The sequence below is a fragment of the Adiantum capillus-veneris genome, chromosome 15 (assembly GCF_014529385.1).
Source record: "Adiantum capillus-veneris isolate H3 chromosome 15, ASM1452938v2, whole genome shotgun sequence".
Taxonomy (NCBI): Eukaryota; Viridiplantae; Streptophyta; class Polypodiopsida; order Polypodiales; family Pteridaceae; genus Adiantum; species Adiantum capillus-veneris.
In genome coordinates, this window is record NC_140945.1 from 69,821,893 (window position 1) to 69,847,387 (window position 25,495).

Genomic DNA, 25,495 nt, shown 5'->3' on the forward strand with positions numbered 1-25,495 from the left:
TTCACACATGGTTTCAAATACCAAAGAAATGGCTTAACCAAAACATTCCCAAGAACACGATGTGGACACAAGGAAGTAAAAATTTGCTCCTTGTTTGGTTGATTTCTAGTGCTGAATGTTTAGTGCACAGGATTTGTGAAGCCTTTGACCTGAGGAGTTCACTAAAGTATACGTAGCATAACACATGTGTTCAACAGAAGGGATTTTATATTCTTGTAAAGTATAGAAACATGTGTATATAAGGCCTATAAGGGGTACTTTTAATCCATTCTGGTGAACGCACATGATATATGAAAATTTTACATAGTGAATGCTCTGGACCTTTGAACATAGAGAAAAAAAGGGGGGGGGGGGGGGGGGGGGGGGGGGGGGGGGGGGGGGGGGGGGGGGGGGGGGTTTGCTTTGAGTACATCAAACACTACCCCTCTATCTCATGGCCATGCATTCTAAAACATGCATTAAAGCCCTAGGGACCCTGTTTGGCCATTTTGTGTCTTTGTGGCTCCTCTTGTTGAGGGTCCCTAGGGCTTTCAAATGACAAATAGGGGCATATTTTAGTTGTTTGCCCATGCTTTTACCAAGACATTCCCAAGAACAGGGGGTGGACACAAGGAAGTAAAAAATGGCTCCTTGTTTGGTTGATTTAAAGGGGGATTTGTGAGGCCTTTGAACACATAGCAAAAATGGGGGGAGGGGGGGAGCTCTTGCTCTCTGTACATCTAGCATTACATCTTTTTCTCATGCTCATACACAATAATTTTGCAATTTTTTTCCATGTAAAGCCCCCAGAGCCCTCAGTAAGAGTGGCCACAAGGGCGCACGAAATACCCATCCAGGACTTTTGGATGGGCATTTCACGCGCCCTTGTGGCCACTCTTGCTGAGGACCCCAAAGGCCTTTACATGGAAAAATATTGCAAAATTATTGTGTATGAGCATGATACAAGGTTAACCTTCTAGGCTGTTTTCAACAGCTTCTAGCTCTCAATCGGCTTTGAATCTGTCCAGGCCTGTCTCGCATGAATTTATACATCTCGTCGCACTCTTCGACCATCGTGTGATGCAAAAAGATCATATCTTGTTCATATTCATAAAAAATCAACGTGTAAGTTGGCACTTTCTAAAAAAATGATGTAAAACAGACATTTCTTACTTTTTCCTTAATCTACGGGCTCCAACGAGTATTAAAACCATGGAATCTGAAAATACTCAAAGAACCAATGTTTTTCATTGGGTTAAGAACTGTATTTCCTACATACAAAACTTTCCCAAAATCTCACCCTAGCACCTTCAAAAGTGGCTTCCAAGGAGTGCCCTCGGTCAAAATTTGAAAATGAAGGAAGACAATCAGAATGAACTAGACTATGTACAAACTTTAAAATAACCAAAATTTCCTTCAAAAATGGTTATTGCTAAAAATTTGAAAATAGGCCCCCGTTGGACTTCCCACAAGACTAGAAATCAAAGGGTTCAAGGAGAGGTATGATGTCACAAGTGCATGGTAGGAATCTCATTGAGGTTTATTCCGTCAAGATCTCTTGTACTTTATCATGTATTCTCATGTACAATCTTACCAAACAAAAACAATTTACACTTTAAATGACTACAAATCTTATTTAACTTATCAAACAATCTAAAATATGGTAGACCTAGAGTACTCTTACACATCAACAAACAAAAAGTCTAAATTTCTTCTCATTAACTTTGATAAACATACATTCTTGAACAACTTCCAAGGGGTAGTGGGGTCATAGTTTTTAAATCCATTCCATGACATGGTATGCTCATGGAGTGACCTATCACATAAAAATATCTTTGGTGCCCTCATGTTAGGAAAGGGTGTGTTGCTGATGAAAAGTTGTTGTATTGTCCTACCAGGGATCTCTCCATGTTAGCATAATGATTTTTAGTGTAGTGGGAGGCACATTGATTGAGGAGAGCTTTGTGCCACTGTAAAAGCTTCATGTTATGCCAGTTCCTTGAGCCATTTTTGCAAACAACGCCACTCAACTAGCATAGTAAGAGGTCACTTTGTATCATGACATGTTAGAGACATGTTCTTCAAACAAAAACATGTAGAAATTCAACATTTGCAAGCTATATAATAAAGACACTTAATAAGTATATGATGTACAAATTTGTAAGTATTTCCATCCAACTAGAAATAAAAAATCCTAGCATATACATTAGGATGAGATTACCCACCTCTAATAAGCATGGATTTAAAGAACGTACCTGCAAGATGTAACAAAGAAGGTTGTTTTAGAGGAAAAGTGGTGACACTTGACCTCTCTAACCTACAGCCTTTCACTATTTGTGCACAAAAGCAACCTTTGTGCCAAACACTACAAAACAAGTAGAGGAAACACCTTAGACTTCAAAGTCTATGATAAGAAGAACACAATCAAAAGTAAGAAGTATATTGTTACCTTGTACCAAAGGGTGTTTCTTTTAAATATGTGATGGTATTAGCAAGCTTCATAATGTACAGATCATTTTCCTGCAATTGTTGTTGAAGAGTTCCAACCTCCCTCTTCAAAGAAGAGGAAATACTTTCTTGTAATGCCACTATTTTGAGCTGAAGAGCTTCACATTCGTGCATCCACGAATGCAAAGAATCACCTGCATCCATACACAACTATTTGCAATAAACTGACAAGCCTACTTCTCCCCTCCTAAGATATTAAAGAGCGATCAACATTTGTCTCACCAACGGTACTACATTCTTGGGATGACCTCTGTTCACCCTCACGTGCGGCCTTCGGTGCAAACAGCACGGACAAGCAAATATGTACACTTTTGTTGTGAGGAGTACTTGGTGGTGGAGGCATACAATTTGTGATGTCCGTGAGCACCATGGCAGCTATTGCGTGAAGAAGCAAAGGATGAAAAGAGAGAGGGGGGAGGGAGGAACATGGGAGGAGAGAAGGGGCAGGGGGGGAGAGGGAGAGAGAGGGGAGGAGGAGGAGAGACGGGGCAGGGAGGGAGAGAGGAGCGAGGAGGAGAAGAGAACAAAGGTTTTTTTTTAGGGGGGGATTTTTTTTTTAAAAGTGGACTTTCAATGCTTGTTTGTTTAAAGAAAGGTCAAAAGATGATTTTTTGATATGTATATATATGTTGGGGGGGAATTTTAAGTAAAAAATAAGTAAAAATAACTTTTTTGGAAAAAAATTCAAATTTTGGCTCTTAGTGACGTACGTTTTTGCTGATGTGGCCACACCCCTTTACTTCCAAAAGCTAGAGAGAGAAAGTGACCTCCTAGGTCCACTTTCAAAAGCTAGAGAGAGAAAGTGACCTCCTAGGTCCACATTCTGCATGTGTCTAAAAAAGAAAGCTAAAAAAGCCTACTCAAAGCTACCTTCTTGAATGCCTTTGTCCCCTTAACCCTACACAACATTACCCTTAATCCCTAAAAATTAGGATTCCTTACAAGGCCCATGCAAAGTCCATATTTCTCATAATGGGTGGAAAGTCAAAAGATTTGTTATGTGAATATAAATAGAGATGGTCAAATGCACCTTATACATTTTTGTTCTTCTTCTTGATTTCAAGCCATTAGAGCCACTAGTAAAACGGCACCGCCTTTGGCGGCGACATGGCCCTTCTTATCCGCAAACCCCTCACTCTATCCTCAAGACGTTAATATATCATATCATTTTATTTCATCTCTCTCTCTCTCTCTCTCTCTCTCTCTATATATATATATATATATATATATATATATATATATATTTATCTCTATCCTTGTATCTCTTCATCTCTCACTATATCACCATATCTCTCTCTCTCTCTCTCTCTCTCTCTCTCTCTCTCTCTCTCTCTCTCTCTCTCTTTGTCTCTGTGCGCTATCTGCCTATTTCGTCGAGGTTGCAAGGAACACAGCCGGATCAAGCCGCTCGTGACATGTGGTTGGGGGAGGGGCCGGAATTCCTCCCTGCATATATATAGTATAGATAGCGTGTTCCTTTCAAGAAACCCACTATCATATTGCCTTGGTGCAAATCCTTCTTCTTAGCATGTGTCTGTCTTGTTGTCATGCCGTGCCTTGGAGCCCAAGCTACAGACGTCTCATTGCAGATCTCCCCCTCTACCTTGCCATGTTTGCCTTCTAGATGAAAGTGAATGTGATTGCATCTAGAGCGACACCCTCGCTTCGCATCTGCCCAAAAAACACATAGAGATTCTTGGCCTTGCTCAAGTTGGACATATCCCACAATCAGTGCATTCCAAGAGATGACATCCCAAATAGGAAGCTCCTCGTGCACTTTTTGTGCTTTATGAAGTGCACCACATTTGCGATACATGTCGACCAAGGTAGTGCCAAGCACAAACCCCATCCTAACAATATCATTGTGAATTCTTTTGCCCATATCAACATCTTGGGTAAGGGCACAAGCCTTCAAGGTGCAAGTATACGTGATTGCGTTTGGAGAGATGCCCTCTCTCTGTAGCTGATGAAAACATCCAGGAGCTTCCTAACCTTGACCCTTGCCTTCCCTTCCCCCCGTTATAGAGCCCGAGCTACAAACGTCTCATCGCAACCCTTCACCTTGTCATGTTCTCTTTCAAGATGCAAGTGAATGTAATTGCATTTGGAGAGACACCCTCGCTTCTCATCTATCAAAAACATCACAAACCTTCTTGGCCCTATCCAAGTTATATATATCCCACAATCAGTGCATTCCAAGAGACGATGTTCCGTACATGAAGCTCCTTGCGCACTTTTTGTGCTTTGGGATACATGTCAAAAAAGGTAGTACCAAGCATGATGTATTTTTTTCAACAACCTCAATCTAGCAATATCATTGAATTCTTTTGCCGACAGCTACCAATATCTTGTGTAATGTTACATGTCTTCAAGGTGCAAGGATACATCATTGTGTTTGGAGAGATGCCCTCTCTCTACATTTGTTGAAAATAGCACATAGTTTCATGACCATGACCCTTGCCTTCCCTTCCGCCCATTATAGAGCTCGAGCTACAGACGTCTCATCGCAGCCCTTCGGCTTGCCATGTTTTCCTTCAAGATGCAAGCGAATGTGATTGCATCTGGAGAGAATCTCACTTCACATCTACCAAAAAATGCACAGAGCTTCTTGGTCCTACCCAAGTTGGACATATCCCGCAAATAGTGCATTCCAAGAGACGACATCTCGGATAGGAAGCTCCTCGTGCACTTTTTGTGCTTTATGAAGTGCACCACATTTGGGATATATGTTGACCAAGGCAGTGCCAAGCACGACACTTTCTTTCAACAACCCTAGTTTAGCAATATGATCGTGAAATCTTTTGCCCATATCAACAACTTGTGTAATGCCAGATGCCTTAAAGGCTCAAGTGTTAGTTAGCTGCTAATATTGATCTTCTCCAAATTGGATTACTATTATAAGTGCACATCTATAATATGGTATGATTGGAAGCATTGATAAGCGTGACTCTTGAAAAGCACCTCCTTTGAGGTGAACGCAATGTCACAATGTGAGTGTGCATAAACACCATAAGATATACTGCTCCTCTGTGTGTGAGAGAGTGCAATTCACTACGATGCGTATCCTTATGGTTGGAGGCATGGGGTTCGAATCTAATGTGTTGATGTGCGTGTGTTGGGACTCAGGTTCAAAGTTCAAATAGGCTCCAAATTCCAATGTTCCAAGCAGTGTCCGAGAAAAATCATTTTTTCAAACATACAAAATTCCTTCCCTTGAATTTGCCAAGAATTTTTTTAAAAATTTATGTTATTTTTCGTGTTTTTACACTATTTTTTTGAAATCGAAAAACAACACGGTATTATGCTGAGATACATTTTTCCCAAACACATAACTTCCAAGGCTCGCAGCCTTGCATGAGAGAGAGAGAGAGAGAGAGAGAGAGAGAGAGAGAGAGAGAGAGAGAGAGAGAGAGAGAGAGAGAGAGGAGCGTGGAGGGAGATGTTACGACTTCCATGCTGGCATGCACAATGTTCCGTTGGAGACTGCTCAGTGATGGCCGACTAGTGCAGTAGCTAGGAAGAGATTTAGAGAGAGAGAGAGAGAGAGAGAGAGAGAGAGAGAGAGAGAGAGAGAGAGAGAGAGAGAGAGAGAGAGAGAGAGAGAGAGAGAGAGAGAGAGAGAGAGAGAGAGAGAGTGCTCTTGGAGCCGAGCTCGGCCAACAACAGGAGCGGGAATCAGGACCATTGATCACTGGGATATGTAGACACGTGCAGGGCAGTTGCAAGCTGTGGAGAAAACGGTTGAGTGTTGAAAATCTCTCTCTCTCTATCTCTCTCTCTCTCTCTCTCTCTCTCTCTCTCTCAGTATTCATGCAAACACTGATGCCGCATTCTCTACATCTCTCTCTCACACACAATGTTCACGCAGAGAACATCGCTGCCTGAAGGCACTGGATAGAGCAGGTGTCTGTGTCGGGGGGGGGAAGCGAGGCCTCCCCTCGTTACTAATTGACACCTCCATTTGGAGGTGGGATCAATGGCTCACGATCACCGGTTGATCGTGACCGTTGGATTGCCTACGGAATGCAAAAGATTCCCACTTTGTCAGATCTACCCTCTCCCCCACGGGATTGACTCTAATCACTAGGCTAACGCGCGCTCGTTGAAAGGTGTGTATGGGATAAGTTTATAGATCACGACATCGCGGACAGGTTTACACCTAGTTCACACCGAGTTCGCACTGAGTTCACACCAAATTTGGTGTGGTGTGCAGGCCCTCCCCAGTTCACACCGTGTTCACGTCGAGTTCACACTGAGTTCAACACCAAATTTGGTGTGGTGCACATATCTCCGAGTTCACGCTTAGTTCACACCTAGTTTAATGTCGATCGGACGGCCCGTATTGCATCGGCCTCGCGACGCCTATTGTGGGCCATTGATCCCACCTCCCTGGGGAGGTGTCATTTAGTGACGAGGGAAGCCTCCCCCTTTTATAATAGGATAGATAGACCCAGGTGGGTTTTGTGGTTGTGAGTGATGAGTATAGATGAGGTGTAGGTGGCCCAAAATAGCGATGTGGTACTGCCCGTTGCTGCATGTGCTTGGGGGCTATTGTGGCAACTCGTGGAGCCCAGAGTTTGTGGCCATGGAGCAATTGAAAATAGCTATGTGGCACTACCTGTTGCTGTATGTACTTGGGGGACTATTATCCAAAATTCGCGGCCATGGAGCAATTGTGTATGGCTTGTCCCAAATGAGTTGTAGCCAGTGTTCGAGAAAAATGTGTCTTAGCTTAATATTGTGCCGTTTTTTATTTCAAAAATGCCGGTTGAGGGAAAGCTCAAAAGGAGAAATTTCCCCCTAATAAAGGAAAAAATAGTGTAAAATTTTGATAAAAGCTTCCTCGTGACAAATTCAAGAAAAGGAATTTTGTATGTTTGGGAAAATGTTTTTTCTCGAATACTGGTTGTAGCAAATGGGTGTTGCAAGGGAGCCTTGAAAGAAGGTCATAGACGGCTGCATGTAGAAGCTCAAAAGAGTAGGTGCAGGCGCTTGCAGCCATAGCCGTAGTAAGAATGACATAGACGGCTGAAAGGGTGCATCATGCAGTGTTGGGAAAAAACTTAGGTTTAGTGTAATCCCACCTACAAATTTTGAGATTTTACCTCTAAAAATTTGAAAAATTAGTGTATTTGGTGTAAAAACTTTCAAATTTAGTCAATTTACCCTAATGTTTCTCATATGCAGGTCTCAATTTATCTCTATTGTTTCTCATACGCTGTGCATGCAACCAATATTGAAGGCTGAAGAGAGAGAGATACAGAGAGAGGGGGGCGGGGTTGGAAAATTTGAAGGGCATTCAGGGAACTTATGACAAAATATTCGGGGTATCCTAGGAAATTTTCCAATTGATTTCTCCCAAACACTGGCATCCTCCCCTGCTGCTATCGGATCCCTCCCCCGACCCCCGGCCCCCCGCCCTGCTCTCCTCATCCACTGGTTCCGAGCTATTCGATTTTGGGTCAATTTTTTTATTGTGAATGAAAGAAGATGCTCTTGGTGGCTCATGCACGGAATTAAAGGGGGGGGGAGGGGACAGTTGGCAGGAGGAAACGATGTGGCAACATCCGACGGAGTAAACTTTAAACTTAAAAAAAAAAAAAAAAACTCACAATTGTGAGTGAAATATATTGAACAACCCAAAAATTTACAAGGTCTTGTCATGCTCTTGTTGAGCCATGACATCATTCGGGGACTATAATTACATCGGCTATTAGGGCAGCCACCCCCACCAACCCGACGCTTCCTCCTCGGTACACAAGGTCCAAAAACTTGTCCTTATGAAATCTTTTAGTAAACTTTAAACTTTAAAGTCTTGTGTTGAGTGTGGAGTTTCAAACTATCTCTTTGCAATTGGATTGGATATTGCAAAGTCCGAAAGTAAAGAAAAGCAACTTTCCAACTGAATGTTGAATGTTTGTTGTTGACCATGACACGAAGTGTATGATTGATGCAAATTATGTAAGGGAGAAGAGATAATCCATACCAAAGAAAGTCATGGTTGCCAAAGAGTTTGAGATTCCACACAACGTTTGAAAGTCATGGCCTCATCGACAATTCCTTTTCCTAACCAAACAAAATTTCTCTTTATGCGTTTCAAACTTCTTTTTGGCCTTGCTCTTTTCTGTTTTTTTTTTTAAAAATAAGGCAAAGAGAACAAAGGATTAGAAAGTGCATCCACAAGAGTTTGATCCTATGATGTGAAGTAGTGTCAACTGACATTACTTCACATCATACTGAGTCTGCGCACCCATACATTAATTTATTAGTGCCCCAGATTCCATGCCGAGAGTACCGCGAGAAGAAAAAGTGCAGCTTGTTGCGGTTCCCATGCGTTGGGCTCGTTGTCGATCGACGCGCTCCTGTCTGCGCCACCCTGGCAGCACTCACTGGAGGCAGCAAAACCCCACCAACCAACAATCGGTCTATTAGTACTCCCCGCTGGTCTGCGCACGACCACCAAGCAACACTCGCTGCATTACTACACCAAGCAACATGCTCCTCTTCTTCTTCCTCTGCTGTGAGCAATCGCCTGCGTGTCGTCAGCTCTACCTACACACGCCGGCCTATATTCACTGAGACACTACGCGTTGGCCACTCCAGCTCCGTCGCAGCTTGAGAGAGACAGAGAGAGGAGACCCTGTCCAGCACAGGTGCGCTGCAGGTCCGCAGAGAGCAACCGCCCCTCCCGTCCGCGCCTGTCGCCCTTCTGCCCGAAATGGGAAAAAAAAAATCACCTACACACCTGGAAAAAAAAATCAGGTCGTCTCACTCAGCTCCTACCACGCGGCTCTGTCCCCACCATTTTCTTAGGGGCACTCTCCTTTTGCTTTATCTTTTGCCCGGTATCTGAGCAGATACCCTCTAAAATGACCTGCTCGCAAGATCGCAACAACATACTTGGGTCCTTTCACCATTCATTAATTAATTAACTTTGAAGATTCTTTCCACCCTCCCATCTACAAAAGCAAAAGTTTTTAATCCGCCCATTCCCACGATGGTTTCTATGAGGCGCATAGCTATGCCGCCCGCCTCCCCTCTCTCTCACGTCCTCGCCTTTCGTGTATGCGCCCCTCTGTCTCAGAATCCTCAGACTCGCTCCCTTTGTTGCCTTGCGTAACACCATCAGACTCTCTCCCTTTGTTGCCTATAACGTGGACGCATTCTTGGCCTAGGATCTCCCTCTCTCTCCGAGTTCCAGTCGGAAAATGGCAGGCTTGCCTCCCTGCACACTCATGCCGAGAGCTACCTTGCACTCGATCTGCAGCCGCTCCATGCTCACCTCAACTACAACAAGCAGTGAGACTGGGTCATTCCGGCAGAGAGATGAGAGACCGACAGGGACTGAGGCCTTGAGTAGGACGCCCTTTCCAAATGGTTTCGTTGTAGTTGCACTCAATCTCCATCCGCTCCATGCTCACCTCAACTACGACTGGCAGTGACTGCGCTGCAACTGTACACCCTTGCACAGCAAGTGTAAACATCGCTGATGCTCCCTACTTCTACTGCAACATCCCCAAGCCCTCCAGATGTCGCTGACCCTGCATTCGAGTTACACCTGCGTGTCTCTCTCTCTCTCTCCACGCGCCATCATATCTGTATATCCTAAAACTATAATTTGAGTTGGTTATTTAGGCTTTGGAGACAACATCTTTGTTATTTTTAAACATAACTCACTCCCTCTCTTCTACGTGCCCGTATCCCCCCTTTTGACCTTCAAATGCCTAAGAGGATCTACTGAGATTCCTACAAAAAGAAATGGGAAAAAGATTGCAGGGACATTACGTAATGCCTTGATTTATTGAAATTGCCTTGATAATTTAATATATGAAAGAGTCCTTTTGTTAAACTAGTATGTGACACGCGCGTTGCTGCGGCTACATGTGCATCAGTTGAAGCAACCATTGTTCCCTTTCCCTTTATAGGGAGGGCAAATGTGGGCAAAGGCCTATGATTCTCATGTGAGCTTTTATAGCTCTTTAATACACTTGTACATCAATGACCACTATAACTACTTTCTAGATGACAATGTATGACAACACACAAGGTCTAAGTGCCCTCCACATTCACATCAACCAAGCACAAATCTATCTTTTGGTTCAACACTATGTCTACCTTTTCAAGTGTAAGATCGAACAACTAATAAAGTGTAACTACTCTCCACATTAATATTCTTGTGGATTGACCAAGGACAAATCTCCTTCCAGTTGGTCATGCCAAGCTCCAACATACTCCTCCTAATCATGACAAGTTTGTCCCTTCCCCCACCCCTCCTTCTCTCTATCTGTGTGTGTGTTTGTGTATTGAGTCAAGAATTATCAGGTCAATTTGAGGTCCCTTGGGAATGAGTTAAGTAATGGGCTCCCTTTGCAGGATGTCTTGTCTTAACATCCTATGTTTCTCTCTAAGGAGGCAACGAATTTGCGATTAGGCTAGAGTCGTCCCCCTCACACAACTGATATGGAACCCTGGTGAGTGGTAGTGGCCCTCTAAATAGACTAATAAAGAGATGGTATCCTTCTTTGGATATAGTGTTTGCATTGAACGACGAATTTTTTAGATGCATTAGCATCCCCTCTCACCATCCTTACCAATCAAGGCATTGGTCATGATAGCAACTCTCCCATGCTTTTCTCGTGTAGTTTTGGTCTTGCATTTGGGGCATCACAGTCAACTAAGTCATCAACTGCTATTTGTTGGCACTTAGAATGCATGTACCAGCCATGACCCAACATGCCAACATTACACGACATAGTTGTAGAAGAAACTTTGCCATTGGTATGCACAACTGATTTGGTGAGTAGTGTGTCGTTTGCTTCTCAAAGGTAGTATTCATGATGGTTGTGTGACCTGGGGGTGATTGCATAGCTATAGCAACTTTGTCTCTATATGTGGGTAAATTTCAAAATTTACACGCTGGATTCACTCAATCTAGCAAGCATGTACACTTGCATCTACCAAGACTTGTCACATGGATGTTGAGGTCTCTTGCAATTAACCATAAGCATGTTAGTAATATAAGTCGCATATTGTTTTTTGTGTACATTTGGGCACCATTGGCACCTTAAAATGTGAATGCAATGAAAGTTCTGTCATAATAACTAATATCTAATTCTCCTAAATGATTTTCTCATGTTAAACTGATCATTTAATATGGGAAAGTATCAGGGGAGAAAAAGCTAGATTATTAGTAAAGCTAGTAGACTGGTCACAGTAGGGGGCCCACAGTAGGGATCCAAAGGGGTACCATCTGCACAAGAGCAATGTGCAATGTGCAATGAATGGGCTCCAAAGACCTTAGGGTTCAGCCCATTAAAACTTCCAAAAGGTTAAGTTTCAAAATTTCAAAGTGTAAAGTCCAATCGTCAATTGTAAATGGAATTGGATGCTTTGTGTGTGTGCAAAAGGCCAATAAGCTAGAGGACAAAAGCAAAAACGTTTTGGGAAGATGACAAAGCTTAATAAGTGACTAGACACACACACACACACACTATACACCTAAGCTTACCCTTTCCACAAAGTAAAGAGGAAGCATGCAAAGAAACCCCCAATTCTTGCCTGAATCCTATTGGATGGGCACAGAGGTGGACCAATGAGAAGTTAGCTAGTGTAAACTAAAATTTTATTTTTATAAATGCTCAAAAAAATAACCAATAAGAAATAGTCTCCATTGGACAGTCAAAAGGTCCAATGATAATTAAGCAGTTCCTAAAATTGCTTAATTCCTATTGGCCAAAGGACTAAAAGGTCCAATAGCAAAGAAGATAATTAAATTAATTATTTGGTATTTACAAAATGGAAAAAAGGATGGACACTTGTCACAAGGCTCTTGACTGGGCCTCTCAAAGGCTATTGGCCAAATTATTTACGGGCCAATAGGAAGCCAACAAGAGTAAAACTCATACTCAAATACTATTGGCTAGGCTTTTCAAGGGCCAATAGTAATGCATCATGAGTAATTGGCAAGGGGGGTCAACCAAGAGGAGAGAGGGGGATGTTTTAAAGGGCATTATTCCACACACACTCACACAACTCATGTGTAGAGCAAGAAAATCATCTCCTTCTCCAAGCTTTAATGGAAAGCTCATCTTCTTCTCCAAGTTTGAGAACGGAGGCCTACACCAACAACTCTTGGATATGGAATGCAAATCCAACCAAGAGCTAAGCTTCAATGCCATGCTTCTCTCCTCTATTATCTAATTACTAAGCTAAGAAAAGCTACAAGAGTAATTAAGTGAGAAAATACTTCTTTCTCGTAATAATACTCCTTCTTCCTCTAGATCTACTCTCATACCCCGCTAGCTCTCACCATCTTCGAAGGTGTGTGAGGTCTTGGGTCTGAGACCAACAAGTAATTGATGTTATGTGTTATCACGTGTAAGTTTGGTGCATGAAACTTCCATCTTCATAGCACCGACGAGTTTTTACCAAGGAACACAAAGAATTGTATTGTACAAAGTCTCTCTTAATGGGAGAAGTTATAATACAAATGCCTAATGGAGGGGGGACTGGTCCATGTAAATCCGGTCCTCAATAGTTGTCAATTGTTCTATTTCTCTCCCTCTTTCAAGTATTGTTATGCCAAACTAATTAGGTGTTATGCTAATGTTGTTATCTCCAACCAAGCACTCTTGTATGCTCATTAAGAATTTGCTCTTAATGAAATGCTCACTATGTTAAGTTATTTTCCGGTATTTACAAGCTTTATAGACCAGTAATTATAACATTGGTATCAGAGCTATCGGTTTCTCTTTTCTTGCTCGAGAAGAGAGGTCCTGAAGCTTGTTACAAACGGTTGGAATTATTAATTGCATGAGGGTAAGGAGAACAGGGATTTATTATCCTTAAGGTGCGCCTGCTTCATGCAGTTAACGAGGTATCACCGTCGAGAGCTATGGTCTAATAATGGAGTCCCAAGGGGCTTGCCTACGGCTTAACCATTATTGAGCTATTAGAAGCTTGACAGGAACCGGTGCCGACTGGGCTATGATAAACCCTCTCTTCTATTCCTTGCAATTAATGATATTCCGAGCCACGGGTATAGATGCTTGAGTGCTTATCTTTGAAAGTAAAGAGGAGTAGCAACTAGGGCTTGAAGTGCCAAAGTACAAGTAAAAATTTACACCTAAAACTTAGTTATAATAGCTGACAATAGTAGAGAAAGTGAAATTAATGTTGATGGCTTTGATTTTGGTAATGGTCAAGCTACTAATGATGCCCCTATGCTTGTGAACTATCTTGTTACTAGGCTTCAACAAGCCATGGGCAACCCATCCCTCCAAGGTGAAGTACAATAGCAATTACTCATCCATGGGATTCTCCAATCTCCTCACCTAGAAGAGGGAGTGCCTATGAAAGCTCCTAGTGAGATTTCTAAAAGAGGGCTCTCTACGATGAAAGAAGAGGAGGACCCATACGAAGGACCCAAAAGCTTACAAGTTGATGGGGCAACTCCCTCACCAAGGAGAGCCCAAATCTCAACAGTAGAGCCCCCACCGAAAGAACGAGAAAGAAGTGAATCTCCTGCCACCTCGGCGGAGATGGCACCACGAAGAAGGCGGGCAAAACGCTCTCCAACACCCCCTAAACGGAGAAGACCATCGGATAGTCCTTCTCACTGTAATTCAAAGAAGGAAGAAAGGAAGTATGAGAAGAAAAAGGTGAGAAAGAGGTCACCCTCTTCTCCATCTTCATCATCCTCCTCCTCTTCTGAAGGAAGTGATGGTGCGGCTCCCAAAGAATTCAAAAGGAGAGGCCATAGGAAATCCTATGCCGCTTGGAAGAGGTCGTCCAAGCTCAAACAGTTCAAGGAGGGAGGAAAGAGTATCTCTTTTCTTACCTACGATGGCACCTTTGGTGCTACGGACAAAGTCTTGGCCTTTATTCAACAATTTGATGCGGCATTTGGAGATGAGAGCTTCACGGACTCCTCTAAGATACGTCATGTAGCCATGCATCTCCAAAAGTCTGCCAGGCAATGGTGGTCTAGCCTACGAGCAAATGGTGAAGCTCCATGAACATGGAAAGCTTTAAGAGCTTCCATTATGAAGGAGTTTTTGGCTAGCGATGCCAAAGACAAAGTGCTCACCGAATGGCGAAGCTTGAAGCTCTCTCCCTACGAATCTATTCACAAATACGTAGACAAGTTTTGGGATTTACATCTCAAAGCCACTGTCTACAAAAAGATAGATTTTGGAGAGCGAAAACAACAATTTTGTGCGGGTTTATCTGAAGATATGGCGGAGTATGTCAACTCCCAAAGGCCTCGCACTATTTTAGCGGTCATACACCATACTATGGTGGCTTCACGAATCCACTTCCAACAAGGGGCTAAGAAAAATCTTAAACCCATGGAAAGCAAAGATCGTTATGAGCCTAAGGGGAAGGACCATGTTCAAAAGTTTCCCAAGGGCAACTTCAACAACAACAAAGCTAAGGAGAAGGGAGTCTACAAAGGCAAAAATAAACTCTCTCCTAAAGAGCTAGAGTGTTATCGCAAGGATAACCGTTGTTTCAAATGTGGGGAGCAAGGGCATGCTTATCGTGCTTGCCCACAGAAGAACACACGCAATGAACCTCCTAGAGATTCCATAATTGAAGTTAAAGAAGAAGATGCTCATCACAAAGGATCTCCTATATGCCATGCTTGGGGGAAGGTGAGAGAACATGATGCTTTCATTCTCTTCGACAATGGCTCTACTCACAATTTCATATCCACAGAGTTGGCCACTAAGCTAGGCATCCAAGCCTTTGAGATGGGAAATCCCCTACCAGCCGATAATGCTTTCAAGGGAGAAGAAGTCCCAGTTAATCCCTTGATTGGGAAATTGAGGCTTCATGTCCAAAGTTATGTGGACAAAGAGGATTTCTTCATCTCTCCCCTTAAGCATGAGGATGTAATCCTAGGGGCACCATGGTTTGATCGCATGGCGGCCAACATCAAGTTTCCTGAAAGGCAAATTTACTTTAAATACAGGGACAAAGACATGTACATATATGCTAATGAGTCAGGTAACACTATACCTCTTGTACATAAGCAAGATTTTGATAAGTCAATAAAGAGCTCTATTTCCGTGTACATGATATTTGTAAAAGACTCTCAAAATGAACCTAATGTTCTGTCAAATAAAAATAAAGGGAATAAAAAAGAATTAGGGTTATCTAATTTCCTTAATGAATTCCAAGATGTTTTTATTGACGACATTCCTAATGAATTGCCTCCAAAACAAGGGGATGATGACCATGCAATCGAGCTTCTTCCAGGAAGCTCACTGCCTAACAAACCTCCTTATCGAGTTTCTCAAGCTCAACAAGAGGAAATTATGCGGCAAGTGCATGAGTTGGTTGAGAAAGGAATGGTTAGGCCTAGTTCATCTCCATTTTGTTCACTAGTTTTATTAGTGCAAAAGAAAGATGGCACATATCATATGTGTGTCGACTACAGAGCACTAAATAGGATCACTATCAAAAATAGGTTTCCCGTTCCGCGGTAGAAGACCTATTTGATAAGCTACAAGGATCGACCTACTTCAGTAGGATTGACCTAAAAAGTGGCTATCACCAAATAAGGATTGTTGATCAAGACATTGTAAAGACCGCATTTCGCACTACGTTTGGTCTCTACGAATTCATTGTCATGCCTTTTGGCTTGACCAATGCACCAGCTACATTCAACCGCATGATGGAGAAGCTCTTTAGGCCTCACCGCAGTTACACTGGAGTGTTCTTTGATGATATAATCATCTACTCCAATTCCTTGGACGAACACAAACAACACCTCCAGGTAATTTTTCAAGTTTTGCGAGAGAATAAGCTTTATATAAATCAAAAGAAAAGTGAATTTTTCTTACAAGAGATTCAGTATTTAGGTCATATTATCTCTAAAGATGGCATCCAAATGGATCCATCAAAGTTAGAAGTAATAAAAGCATGGCCTAACCCAAAGAATCTGCATGAATTAAGAAGCTTTATAGGTATGTGTGCATACTATAGACGCTTCATAGAAAAATTCTCACTCATAGCAGGACCACTGCATGACCTAACAAAAAAGAACGTTAAGTATGCATGGACTACCAAGGAGAACACTGCTTTTGAAAAGCTTAAAGAGAAGCTTATCTCTCAACCTGTGCTTACACTATCGGATCTCTCAAAGCCATTTGAGGTCCAATGCGATGCTTGTGGTGATTGTCTTGGAGCCGTGCTGCTCCAAGAAGGGCACGCCATAGCATATGAAAGTCGAAGGCTCGACCCAATTGAGCAAGCTCTAGGCATATATGAAAAGGAACTCCTCGCAGCTCTACATGCCTTAGACAGGTGGAAGCACTACTTATTGGGGACTCCTTTCATTTTGCGGACGGATAACCAAAGCCTCAAGTACTTCATGACGCATACCAAGCTCTCCGACAAACAAATGAGGTGGGCAAATTTCCTTTCGCAATTTCATTTTCATATTGCTCACATTGCTGGCAAGCATAATCAAGTAGCTGATGCACTCTCAAGACGACCGAGAGTGAATGCGGTTTCCATAGCAACTCACAATGATCTATCTTCTATGATAGATGAGTACGCTATCGATTCCGATTTTAAAGATGTGATGTCAGCCCTTGCACTAGGGAAGAAAGAGGAACCATTTACCTTACAAGATGGTTATCTTCTCTATGGTAATAGGCTATGTGTTACTAACTTACTACGTGAGAAAGTAATGTATGAATCTCATGCTCCTCCATATGCGGGGCATAGAGGGATTCAAGCTACCCTAAGAGGGATAGAAATGTACTTCTATTGGCCTACCATGAAAGCGAACATACAAGAGTATGTTTCAAAATGTGTGGTTTGCCAAAAGACAAAGTTTGATAGAGGGAAGCAACCTGGTTTGCTTCAACCTTTGCCAATCCCTAATTCACCCTGGGAGAGCATATCCATGGATTTTATCTTTGGATTGCCTAAGTCTATCCATGGGAATATGGGATTATGGACAATAGTAGACAGGTTCAGCAAACAAGCGCATTTCATACCTGTCAAAAAGACTATTAAGGCCCATCAAATGGCAACCCTCTTTATATCACAAATCTTTAAGTACCACGGCTTGCCAATGTCAATAGTGTCGGATAGAGATCCTAGAATGACCAGCAATTTCTGGAAGGTTCTCTTTGAGAATTTAGGTACAAGGCTAAATTTCTCTTCGGCCTATCACCCGCTAACGGATGGTCAAAGTGAGATAGCTAACCTAACAATTCTTGATCTACTCAAAGCTTATGTCACTGAAGTAGATCAAAGATCCCAATGGGAGAAGTACTTACCTTTAGTGGAGTATGCTTACAATAACACAGTACATACATCCACGGGAAAAGCACCTTTTGAGGTAATTGAGGGAAGATAAAAAAGTCCCCTACTACTTAAGGTACATGGGAAGATCTTCGCTGCAGATGAATATAGCCGCGACCTACAAGAATCTTTCCAAAAGATTAAAGATGCTATATCCATCTCACAGCAAAGGCAAAAGTCTGCTGCTAACAAGCATAGAAGAGCCCTGAACTTTAAAGAAAATGATTGGGTCTTGCTTAAATTTCCAAGGCTCGATTAAGGCACACGACGGGCAAGAATCCTACGGGACACCAAAAATACTATGCTAAACTAGCAAAAAGGTACTATGGCCCCTTTCAGATTCTTAAGCCAATCAATGAGACGGCTTATCAGCTCAAGTTGCCCAACCACTGGCTCATACACAATGCTTTTCATGTGAGCCTGTTAAAGCCTTACCAAGGAGAGCCACCCCAAGAAGCAACCATAGAAGACCCACCGGAGATTGAAGACCAAGAAGAGGTACTGCAGCCAGAGTCCATTCTCCGACACGAAGACAAGGTATTGAGAGGTGGTAAGATTATCCGACGGTATCTTATTAAGTTTAAGAATTATCCTTTTGAAGATGCTAGATGGATGCAAAGCATACAATTAAAGGATAACCTAAACCTTGTCAATGCTTACAATGATTCCCTAGAGTAAGCAAATGTAAATATGTTTTAAATGATCAATGTTTTTGTCTTATGAGACTCTTTTTTTCTTTATTGTGCACAAATGTTAAGAAGTATGCATGCTTAGGATCAAGTTTGTGGAGACGACGTCTCCCAAACACCAAGTAGAGCTTATCACTCTACTATGGAAGATTGATAGGACCAATGGGCAGACATGCTTGCGGCAGCTTCAGCTCTCAAGCGCCAAATGGATTAGTCATCCATTGTGGAACAGTGTCGTAGGGTAAAATAGGGATCCTATACCCGCTAAGAAAAGGACTAATGACTATGCTTTATCATCTCTACCTCATAGTCGAGGACGACTATGATTTCAAGAGAGAGGTAATGTCATAATAACTAATATCTAATTCTCCTAAATGATTTTCTCATGTTAAACTGATCATTTAATATGGGAAAGTACCAGGGGAGAAAAAGCTAGATTATTAGTAAAGCTAGCAGACTGGTCACAGTAGGGGGCCCACAATAGGGATCCAAAGGGTACCATCTGCACAAGAGCAATGTGCAATGTGCAATGAATGGGCTCCAAAGACCTTAGGGTTCAGCCCATTAAGACTTCCAAAAGGTTAAGTTCCAAAATTTCAAAGTGTAAAGTCCAATGGTCAATTGTAAATGGAATTGGCTGCTTTGTGTGTGTGCAAAAGGCCAATAAGCTAGAGGACAAAAGCAAAAACGTTTTGGGAAGATGACAAAGCTTAATAAGTGACTAGACACACACACACACACACACACACACACACACACACACATACACACACACACACACACACACACACACTATACACCTAAGCTTACCCTTTCCACAAAGTAAAGAGGAAGCATGCAAAGAAACCCCCAATTCTTGCCTGAATCCTATTGGATGGGCACAGAGGTGGACCAATGAGAAGTTAGCTAGTGTAAACTAAAATTTTATTTTTATAAATGCTCAAAAAAATAACCAATAAGAAATAGTCTCCATTGGACAGTCAAAAGGTCCAATGATAATTAAGCAGTTCCTAAAATTGCTTAATTCCTATTGGCCAAAGGACTAAAAGGTCCAATAGCAAAGAAGATAATTAAATTAATTATTTGGTATTTACAAAATGGAAAAAAGGATGGACACTTGTCACAAGGCTCTTGACTGGGCCTCTCAAAGGCTATTGGCCAAATTATTTACGAGCCAATAGGAAGCCAGCAAGAGTAAAACTCATACTCAAATACTATTGGCTAGGCTTTTCAAGGGCCAATAGGGATCCATCATGAGTAATTGGCAAGGGGGGTCAACCAAGAGGAGAGAGGGGGCTGTTTTAAAGGGCATTATTCCACACACACTCACACAACTCATGTGTAGAGCAAGAAAATCATCTCCTTCTTCAAGCTTTAATGGAAATCTCATCTTCTTCTCCAAGTTTGAGAATGGAGGCGTACACCAACAACTCTTGGATATGGAATGCAAATCCAACCAAGAGCTAAGCTTCAATGCCATGCTTCTCTCCTCTATTATCTAATTACTAAGCTAAGCAAAGCTACAAGAGTAATTAAGTGAGGAAATACTTCTTTCTCGTAAGAATACTCCTTCTTCCTCTAGATCTTTTCTCATACCCCGCTAGCTCTCACCATCTTCAAAGGTGTGTGAGGTCTTGGGTCTGAGACCAACGAGTAATTGATGTTATGTATTATCACGTGTAAGTTTGGTGCATGAAGCTTCCATCTTCATAGCACCGACGAGTTTTTACCAAGGAACACAAAGAATTGTATTGTACAAAGTCTCTCTTAATGGGAGAAGTTATAATACAAATGCCTAATGGAGGGGGGACCGGCCCATGTAAATCCGGTCCTCAATAGTTGTCAATTGTTTTATTTCTCTCCCTCTTTCACGTATTGTTATCCCAAACTAATTAGGTGTTATGCTAATGTTGTTATCTCCAACCAAGCACTCTTATATGCTCATTAGGAATTTGCTCTTAATGAAATGCTCACTATGTTAAGTTATTTTCCGCTATTTACAAGCTTTATAGACCAGTAATTGTAACAAGTTTACTCAATCATTTCTCTTTGCAAGAGTTTTGGGCATCATGGTCAAAGAAAGGGCATGATGCAAAATACACGCACATACACACACACACACACACACACACACACACGAAAACAAACAAACATACACACATGCATGTTCTTCTTTGAGAGAGCAGAATGTATTCAACCATTCACATGGTTGCCCTTACCCATATTTTATACCATAGTAGCCAATTGGCTTAGCCCCCACTCCCTTAAATGTGAGACAGAGCATTGAGGCCCTACATGGAGGAGAGTCTCTTTTTGTAGGCGAATTATATCCCTTAACAATTTGAGAGTGCAATCATCATACCCTACATGACTGCTAAGATTTTGATCACATCAAACTTGCTTTACCCACATTTTAGCCCATACCATGGCCTACATACCTTTCTCTCCTAGCCACACTTGTCAGTGGCCACCCTTATATCCATAGTCTTTGGGCATGTTCCATGTTGTACTTGGTCCCATAGGTCAATCTGATCTTTAGGGATGGTCTCTCTCTCTCTCTCTCTCTCTCTCTCTCTCTCTCTCTCTCTCTCTCTCTCTCTCTCTCTCTCTCTCTCTCGTTTGTAGTATTAAAATGAAGCATGTGAGAGGTGAAGAACCTGATTGTGTGTACCAGCGAGCCTACTTTCTGCACGATCACGAGCCAACTCTTTTCTCTCTTCCTATCTAATTGTGGTGGTTAAGAGCCTCGAAACGGGCATAGCCTTTCACATGGTCGACTTTTGAGGCCCTCTCGGTTAGCAAGAACCTGCTCAAAATCTGTCTCATCACTCAATCAAATCAAGCATTTATCTTCGAAAAGCCACCAATTTTCTTGACTTGCAAACAAAGCTGGAAGGCTATTTAGCCATTTCAAAGTGACGAGGCTCTAAATGTAAGCAAAATGACATGGAGGGAGTCACAATGGAGGCAGCCCTACAATAAGAGACCGGAGTCATCATTTCTAGGGGGAGGCCACATTAGGTATGTAACACCAAGGAGGATCCAAATGAGCAAACGATTGCTAACTCCAAGACCAAGGCCAATACCCTCGACTGGTAACGATAATCCTCCAATGCAATCACTTCAGTGTTATGGAAAAATTATTTTTTCAAACGTACAAAATTGCTTTCCTTTAATTTTCCAAGAGAAAATTTAGAAAATTAGGTTTATTTTGTAGGTTTTTACACTATTTTTCTCTATTTTGGGGCGGGAATTCTCCTTTTGGCCTTGCCCTCAACCGGGATTTTTGAAATTGAAAACGGCATGATATTAAGCTGAGACACATTTTTCCCAAACATTGAATGGAAGACCCACCTTGCACGACCGTTTCCGTGAGCACTGCTGCAGCAAGCAATGCCACTTGTCCCCTTTGCAGAACCCCTTTTTTCTTGCCTATGTCAGGAGTTCAAGATGTGAAAACTTTGGAAAGCTAAAAAGCCTAGATGGTCACGTTGGAGCTCTGAACATTGTAGCATCCACTGACTGGCCGAAAAAAGATGAAGAAAGTGTGGAGACGAATGTGGGACTCTCTCTCTCTCTCTCTCTTGGTGTGGAGGGTCGCAGCTAGGCAAAAAAGGAGCTCGTCGGGATCAAGGGTGGCAGACAGGCAATAGTAGAGGAGTAGGTGGCTCAGCAAGCGCTTGTGGCAAGTGGGACATGTATTGGATCTAGAGTCTTAGCGTCCCAGCGGGAGCAGAGGATTGAAGTTGTATAAGGGTGTGGGGCTCGTGGCCGACCAGTTGTTGGCAACCAGGGATGTTGATAGAGGAGACTATATGAGGCCTACTGTGGCAACATTTGAGAAGTTATACATGAAGTAAATGGCGGGTTATGTTCATGATCGAGTTTTAAGGGGGGGGGGGGGGGGGGGGGGGGGGGGGGCATTCTTTGTCAAGCACCAAGGCCAATCAATGGTCACTCTCTCTCTCTCTCTCTTTCGAACCAAAATAGACATACACACTCCTCACAGGACTAAATGGGATTGCACCCCCCCCCCCCCCCCCCCCCCCCCCCCCCCTCTCCTCTCTCTCTCTCTCTCTCTCAAACCTGCGACACACACGATTACTACCGTAGAAAATAAAACATAATCTCTCTCTCTCTCTCTCTCCTCTCTCTCTCTCCTCTCTCTCTCTCTCTCTCTCTCAGACCTGCGATGTGTCGCATCTCTCTCTCTCTCTCTCTCTCTCTCTCTCTCTCTCTCAGACCTGCGATGTGTCGCATCTCTCTCGCATCTCTCTCTCTCTCTCTCTCTCTCTCCTCTCTCTCTCTCTCTCTCTCTCTCTCTCTTCTCATACACACACACGTACGCGTACACGCACACGCACGTTCGAGGTAGACCAACTTATCGACGTTGGAGAGGGGGAACGGAGAACACACCCGACACACACGCAATGGCCCCTATATAGCTCAAGGTATTCACATCATCCCTGTCCTCTCGAAAACACCTTCAAAAAAGTAACTCACACTAGTAGGGCCTCGCCTGCACTTCGCCCAACGCACACACGCTCTGCACAATCCTCGGATAGCGATCACACCGATATTGCCCTCTTCCAGCTCTTCCACAACTCAACACCTCTCTCTCTTTCTCTCTCACACACACAGGGGGGCCGGGGGACGCACACGCTCACACACACCGGCACCACACACCCTGGAGACGAGCAAAGAAGAAAGGGGGGAAGGGGGGAAAGACGACGCCAAAATCGACAATGACAGCTTGTCCTTTAAACAAAAAACACATGTACAAAATCCATATGGCCTGCTCTGGGTTGCAACATGGCCATCACCTGCTTCATACAGAGGGGCACACACCTCCCTCCAAACTCGTATCTTGGATAGCGATCACACCGATATTGCCCTCTTCCAGCTCTTCCACAACTCAACACCTCTCTCTCTTTCTCTCTCACACACACAGGGGGCTCGGGGGACGCACACGCTCACACACATCGGCACCACACACCCTGGAGACGAGCAAAGAAGAAAGGGGGGAAAGACGACGCCAAAATCGACAATGACAGCTTGTCCTTTAAACAAAAAACACATGTACAAAATCCATATGGCCTGCTCTGGGTTGCAACATGGCCATCACCTGCTTCATACAGAAGGACACACACCTCCCTCCAAACTCGCATCCGTCGGCACGCGCCTCGACGTGAATTTCACCATCCGCTTCACTTCGACAATAACCTTTCCCTCTTGCTAGCCTTCGCTGGCTGCCTCTCCTACAAGGTCTTCGCCCTTTCAAGCCGCATAACGACGATCCACCATCGGGTGCAGCTTCGACTCCTCGAGCGCACAAAAAAACCTCTTTTCTCGCCATTCTTTTCCTTCCTCCCTCCACATCTCCCTTTCCCTGTCTTTCCCTAAGCTTAAAAGCTCAAGCAGCCGAAAAAAACCAGTCGAAGAGGTTCCCCTTCTTTCCTTTTTCTTTGTTTCTTTTTTTCAAGGCAAAAATAGACCAACCAAGCTTTCTTTTTTTGGCGCCACTGCTCCTCTTAGCCTTCTCCAACAAAAACCATTTTAACCCTCTTTCCTTAAGTTAACTTTTAGAACACCTTTTCTTTTTCACCTTGGAGTCCAGCCACTCTTTTTTTTTTCCAACTCCAGCCACTACTTAACTTTTGAATTTACAACCAAAGTTGTTGGTAGGTTCATTTCTCACGTCGTCGGTGCTTCAAGGTGCACAAATTTGTTCCTCCAAGCCACACCTCTCGAGACCTTTTTCCACATTCGGAACATTTCATATCCTTCCACCGCAAGTCGCACAGTTGGAAAAAAATCAAGCTTGCCCCCTTCTTCTACTGTGATTGTCTATCCACTTGAAGTGGGTGCATCTCGATGTCTCTGACTCTGATCGGCCATCTGCCAATTTTGGCTGACCCCCCACGTTGCATGCGATTTTCCAGGACCCGAACGAGCTCAAAGATATCTTTTTCATCATGCCTATCGACGTGGCCCGGTGAGCACGTACCCGACCCCCCGACAAATATTCCTCAGGCCATAACTTGCCTGTTTGAGCTTCGAATGGCGAACCGAAAAGACCGGCATGCTCCACAGCTTGAGCTTTACGCACATATCCAATGATACCAGTTTTCGCCACCTGTCTGTACCTGCTCTGCCCGTCGAGACCTGCGGAGCCTTCCATCTTCGGACAATCATAACTTTCACACCGGGACTCTGTTTGGCGAGCCGTCTGGACGAGCTTCTAGAGTATCTTGAATACCACACTTCGAGGCACATTCCCAGCATCTCGGACACTTTGACCTGCTGTCCCAATTGGCCCACTTTGAAGGCCCCCTTGGCCTAAAAAACCCCTTTAAGCATACATTTCCGCTGCCATTCTCCTGCCCAAGGCCTTCATACCTGCTTTAGCCCTTTGCCATCACTATGAGAGATCGTGGTGTTTACTGTGGACCATTACCACAAAACAAGAGAGAGGAATTCAAAATGAGGAGAGAGAATCCTTTTGATGCTGAAGCGGCACTTTACTGCAAATATTACCGCGTAAATTTCCGCGATTATTGCCGCTCACATTACCGCTAAGACAGGATGGACCCCCTTCCCCCTCCTTCTCCCGCGGGTTCCATTTAAATCCAATACAACTCCTACACTCTCCAGAATGCTTGCTCACTTCACTTAATCTCTCTTTCACTCTAAAAATTCTATACATAAATCATTGAACTCACAACAAAACCATTACAAATACTATTCATAAGCACATAACGAAACATTTGCAAATTAATCATATACTACACCAAGTGAAAGAATGGAGAGCTTTATTAATTCTCATCTTGTATAAGATCTCTACAAGCACTAGGATCCATATTTAGACCCATAGTATTCAAATCAATAAACAATTTTAGAGATTCTTCCTCCTCTCCATTGCTTTCTCCCTCTTCCTCCTCCTCAAGATGACTATTTGCAAGGCTTGGCTGACCTTCTTCAACTTCTACTACATC

General features: G+C 43.1%; 1 pseudogene; it reads right to left on the bottom strand.

Annotated features, from left to right (window-relative positions):
- Window positions 1–8,718: 8,718 nt before the first annotated feature.
- On the bottom strand, window positions 8,719–9,971 carry LOC147440849 (uncharacterized; annotated as a pseudogene).
- Window positions 9,972–25,495: the final 15,524 nt, after the last annotated feature.